The 5,524-nt window shown below is 59.9% G+C and overlaps 2 long non-coding RNA genes across 2 annotated transcripts; both read left to right on the top strand.

The window, feature by feature from the left end:
• The first annotated feature begins 1,241 nt into the window (after positions 1 to 1,241).
• On the top strand, positions 1,242 to 2,337 carry LOC120322798. Its single transcript, XR_005562719.1, has 2 exons — positions 1,242 to 1,598; positions 1,896 to 2,337. It is a non-coding gene; the product is annotated as an uncharacterized LOC120322798 (long non-coding RNA).
• Positions 2,338 to 3,442: 1,105 nt separating this feature from the next.
• Positions 3,443 to 4,177, top strand: LOC120322799. The gene is made up of 2 exons (XR_005562720.1): positions 3,443 to 3,950; positions 4,043 to 4,177. It is a non-coding gene; the product is annotated as an uncharacterized LOC120322799 (long non-coding RNA).
• Positions 4,178 to 5,524: the final 1,347 nt, after the last annotated feature.

Raw genomic sequence — 5,524 nt, 5'->3', positions numbered from 1 at the left:
TTTCCAGCCGAGGCTCCAGGGGCTATGGTGGTTGGAGGGAGTTTTGGAATGTGAAATGTCCCGTGGGAGGGAGGGGATGAGGCTTGGGGGGCCTCCGAGATGAGCATGGGGATCTCCAAACCTCCCCCAAAGCCAAGTCCTGGGTCAAGGGGTGGTCCCTGACCCCACATTTCTGTTCCTGCCCCATTTTGGGGGGACACAAAGAAGGTTTTCTCAAGCCCCTGATGGGATGGATCCACCCTGGTCCAGGATTTCCTCGTTCTGGGGGAGAACAGGGTGGATTTGGGTGGGATTTGGTCAGTTCTCTGTTTCTGGAAGGGGTTGGACACTCCAAGGGAGACCTTGAACACCCCAATCCTCCCCTGGGCCCACCCCAGGATGAGCCCCCAGCCCTGGGGGTGCTCCCAGATCTCCTCTCGGCCACCAAGGCAGCCTTGGGGACCTCCGAGATGAGCGTGGGGGTCTCCAAACCTCCTCCAAAGCCAGGTCCTGGGCCAAGGGGTGGTCCCTGACCCCACATTTCTGTTCCTGCCCCATTTCTGGGGGGACACAAAGAGGGTTCTCTCAAGCCCCTGATGGGATGGATCCACCCTGGTCCAGGATTTCCTCGTTCTGGGGGAGAGCAGGGTGGGTTTGGGAGGGATTTGGAGCAAGAGCAAAGGGAAGGAGACCCCCCCCCCCACTCCAGCCTGGCTCCCACCCTGCCCCCAGGACACCCCCCGGGCTCTCGGGTCGCCCCCACAACAAATCCCGCATTTATAACGCACCAACCTCCCCCAAAAAAGTGATTTTTTGCTGTTTTTTAACTCCTTTCTCCCCCCCTCCCCTCCACAACCATCCCACCCACCCCCCAAAAAAACCCCTCAGGGCGCGCGCTGGGAAATATTCCAGAGGGGGCTGGGGAGGTTCTGCAGCTCCCGCGCTCCGAGGAACACACAAAGACCGATTCAGGTGGAATTCCCGTCAGGAATTCCCGTCAGGAGAGGCCGGGAAGGGGCGGGGGGAGGAGGGAGAAGAACGCGCGATCCGATCCCGACCGTGAATCCCGGCCAGGGGTTTATTTACATTCCCGCCCCCCCTCCGGGAATATTTGCGAGGAGATTCCAAAGTCACCGCGGCGGCGGCGGCTCCAGGGAGGGAGGTCTGGGAATGGGGGGCGGCGGGGGGGGGAAATTTGGGAATAAAAGGAGTGGAAGGTCGGGCTGGGTTTGTGTGCTGGGAGGATTCTCCTGCCTCGGAGGGAAGAGGGAAGTGTTGGGATGCGGCTGTGGGGGGAGGGTTGGGGGGAGGGTTCATCCGGTCCCTCCTGAGGGTCCGGAATCCCAACACAAATCCCAACAGCAGGAGCTGGCACCGTTCTGGGTCCTGACACCCCCACCCCATCCCTGGATCTGCTCCTGTTTCCCTGGATCTGCTCCCATTCCAGGTCCTGACACCCTGACCCCATCCCCGGATCTTCTCCCATTTCAGATCCTGAAATCCTGACCCCATCCCTGGATCTGCCCCTGTTTCCCTGGATCTGTTCCCATTCCAGATCCTGACACCCCGACCCCATCCCTGGATCTGCTCCTGTTTCCCTGGATCTACTCCCATTCCAGGTCCTGACACCCCGACCCCATCCCTGGATCTGCTCCCATTCCAGGTCCTGACACTCCCACCCCATCCTCTGGATCTGCTCCTGTTTCCCTGGATCTGCTCCCATTCCAGGTCCTGAAATCCTGACCCCATCCCTGGATCTGCTCCTGTTTCCCTGGATCTGCTCCTGTTTCCCTGGATCTGCTCCCGTTTCCCTGGATCTGCTCCCATTCCAGATCCTGACACCCCGACCCCATCCCTGGATCTGCCCCTGTTTCCCTGGATCTGCTCCCGTTTCCCTGGATCTGCTCCCATTTCAGATCCTGAAATCCTGACCCCATCCCTGGATCTGCCCCTGTTTCCCTGGATCTGCTCCCGTTTCCCTGGATCTGCTCCCATTCCAGGAGCACCTTGGCCCGGGACAAACACTGCTCAGCTCTCGGGTGAACATTAAACCCCTCGGAATTCCCTCAAATCCCACATTTTTGGGCTTCTTGACGAGTCACCAGGACCTTGCTGACAAAAGGCAGCCGGTCCTGCTCTAATTGCGGGAGAGGAGCCCCAAATTTCCCCTGGAGAGGTGAAGTTTCCCCTGGAGAGGTGAAGTTTCTCCTCCTCACCTCCAGAAAAAACGGAAGAGAGGCGGCAAAAGACCCTCCGGAGACGCACCGGGAAAAATCCATCCCGGGAATTTAAAGCAAACCTGGGGATTTTTTACTGCCCGGGCTCAGCAGAGCACGGAAACATTTGCTTAACTTTAAACACCTGCTTAACTTTAAGCCTGGGCTAAACCCCCCGCGGGAGGCTGGGGCTGCCGGGGGGGTGGGATGAGGGGCTTCTCCTGCCCGTGGTGGGATGGGATGTGAGCCTGGGGTTGGGAAAACCCCCCGGGATTTCTGGGAAGGGGAAGGGACCTCCTTTCTTCCCTGTGATTCATAAGGAGGAGACAAGGAGCCTCCTCTGCCCGCCCGAATTCCAGCGGGATCTCCGCTGGAGATATCATTCCTCCCGGGCCTGAGGGGTCCTGGAGGGTCCGGGGGGGTTCTGGGGGGTTCTGGAGGGTTCTGGAGGGTTCTGGAGGATCCTGGAGGGTCTTGGGGGATCCTGGAAAGTCCTTTGGGGTCTGGGGTGGTTCGGGGGGGTTCTGGAGGGTCTTGGGGGATCCTGGAAAGTCCTTTGGGGTCCTGAAGGGTCCTGCGGGACCCTGGAGGGTCCTGGAAAGTCCTTCAGGGTCCTGGAGGGTCTTGGAGGGTTCTGGGGGATTCTGGGGGGTCCTGGAAAATTCTGGAGGGTCTTGGAGGATCCTGGAAAGTCCGAGGGGGTCCAGGAGGGTCCTGGGGGATCCTGAAGGGTCCTGGAGGGTTTGGGGGTGGTCCTGGAGAGTCTTGGGGGATCTTGGATGGTCCTGGTCGGTCCTGGGGGGTCCTGGGGGGTCCTGGATGGTCCTTGAGGGTCCTGGAGGGGAGGGTTCTGGAGGGTCTTGGGGGGCTCTGGAGGATTCGGGGGGGTCCTGGAAAATTCTGGGGAAATTCTGGGTCCTGGAGGGTCCTGGAGGGTCCCAGAAAGTTCTGAAGGGTCCTGGAGGGTTCTGGAGGATCCTGGAGGATCTTAGGGGATCCTGGGGGGTCCTGGAGAATCCTGGAGGGTTCAAGGGGGTCCTGGAGCGTCCTTGGGGGTCCTGGAGGATCCTGGAGGGTTCAGGGGGGTCCTGGAGAATCCTGGAGGGTTCTGGAGGGTCCTGGAGGATCCTGGAGGATCCTGGGGTGTCTGAGGGGGTCCTGGAGGGTTCTGGAGGTTCTGTGAGCCTGTGATTCCCGGATTCCAGGATTCCAGGATTCCGCGCCTCTGTGAGTCTGTGATTCCCGGATTCCCGGATTCCAGGATTCCAGGATTCCAGGATTCCGTGCCTCTGTGAGTCTGTGATTCCAGGATTCCAGGATTCCCAGATTCCAGGATTCCGTGCCTCTGTGAGTCTGTGATTCCCGGATTCCAGGATTCCCAGATTCCAGGATTCCGTGCCTCTGTGAGTCTGTGATTCCAGGATTCCAGGATTCCAGGATTCCCGGATTCCGTGCCTCTGTGAGTCTGTGATTCCGGAATTCTGGGATTCCAGGATTCCATGCCTCTGTGAGTCTGTGATTCCAGGATTCCCGGATTCCCGGATTCCAGGATTCCAGGATTCCGTGCCTCTGTGAGTCTGTGATTCCAGGATTCCCAGATTCCCGGATTCCAGGATTCCGTGCCTCTGTGAGTCTGTGATTCCAGGATTCTGGGATTCCAGGATTCCAGGATTCCAGGATTCCGTGCCTCTGTGAGTCTGTGATTCCCGGATTCCCGGATTCCAGGATTCCCGGATTCCAGGATTCTGTGCCTCTGTGAGTCTCCGCCCCAGCCCAGCCCTCCCCCAGCCCCGCCGATTTTCCCCGGGGATTCCCCCCTCGGAATTCCCGCCGAGCCGCCTCCCCAGGGGCCACAGCCCGACCGGGGCTGTGAATTTAAACCGGATTCAATCGTGTTAAACCCACGCCTGGACCTTCCCCTTCCGAAGGCAGCCGGGCCCTAACCGGGTTTGGCTTCGAGAATTAAACTGAACTGAATTAAACCAACTGTAATTGTGACTAAGTGCCCAGAAAGGGGCTCCGGGTGCTCCAGTTAATCCACTTGAGGAGCTGATTTGGATTAATGCTGATGGATGTGCCCTCGTGGACGGGCCGGGCTCTGCCAAGGCTGCTCGGCCGGGATTTACGGCCTCCCGGCCCCTCCCTCGTGGAGCCGCTCCAAGAGCCGGAGCTCTCCCGGCCTTCCAGGGGATGCTGAGGACCCGGGGGATGTCCTTCCCGAAGGACAGGACCTGTCCTGCCTCCCCAGCGTCGGGTGTTCATCCTCTGGGCCACGGCAGGAGGCAAAACCCTTTTTTGGGGGCGTATTTTGGGAGAATCCCGCTGAGGTTTGCAGTCAGCACCCGGATTTAGCCCTTCCTCAGGGCTCCAGGGCGCTGGTTTCTCTCTCCATGTCCTAAAATCTCCCCTCCCTGACCCAAAATGAGGGCAGGGACAGCAAGGCCACGGCAAGGAGAGGAAATTCCCACCAAAATTCCCGCCCCAGTGGGGTTATCCACACCCCACCCCACCCCCCTCCGTGAGGCCGTGGAGACCCCAGATCCCAAACGGCTTCCGAGTCTTTCCCAAAACAAGCTTGGCAAGGTCCCCCTGTGGCAGGGGAAGAGCAAATCCCCTCGAGTTTTTCTCTTTAGGGTCTCCTAAAAACTCCTAAAACTCCGTAAAGGCTCATCCCGGGGCTCTTGGCTTCGTTTCTCCCAGGGAACACCCAACTGGAGCTGGATCACTGCAGGGAAAGGCGGCGGGGTGGGACCTGAGGGAACTATTCCCACTTGGGAGGCAGAGTGGGAAGGATGGAGAGAAGATCACCCCAAAACCCCGCAAACAGGGCTGGTCCAGAGGGTCCAGAGCAGCTTTTTGGGTGCCAGGGTGGGTTTGGATCCCCTGGCCTTGTCTGCTCAGGGAGAGGATCGGGTGTTTTCACCCCTTCTTGGGTAGAACCGAGCTCAGCCAACCCTTGTCCCCTCAGGGGGTTGCTGGGACTTCTCCAACCCCTCCCCTGGTCTCCTCAGGAGGTTCTGCTCCCCTCCAGGAGCGCCTGGAGAGGGCCGGGTGGTTCCTCGCAGCCCCACCGGGGGGGTTTTGCTCATTTAAATGGGAAATGTTGGCCTGGGTGGCTTTTCCCAGCTCCTTCCACGGCCCCGGGGACAAAGGTGGAGCAGCAAACAGGGGTGGCCTCTCCCATCCTACCCGACCTGTGGTGGGGGAACAGGGGATTCCAGGGATGGAGGAAGGAGCTCAGCCCCAACACTGCATCAGAAGCCACCCTGGAGGCCCCTCCTGCCGCTCCAGAGGGCGCTGGATCGGGATCCGCAGCGGGAACGCGCCCG

Source organism: Pipra filicauda, unplaced genomic scaffold, assembly GCF_003945595.2.
Source record: "Pipra filicauda isolate LSUMZ 115617 unplaced genomic scaffold, ASM394559v2 scaffold1566_size9584_pilon, whole genome shotgun sequence".
Classification (NCBI taxonomy): domain Eukaryota; kingdom Metazoa; phylum Chordata; class Aves; order Passeriformes; family Pipridae; genus Pipra; species Pipra filicauda.
Note: the sequence above shows the minus strand (reverse complement) of the source record. Positions and strands in the feature narration are given on the sequence as shown.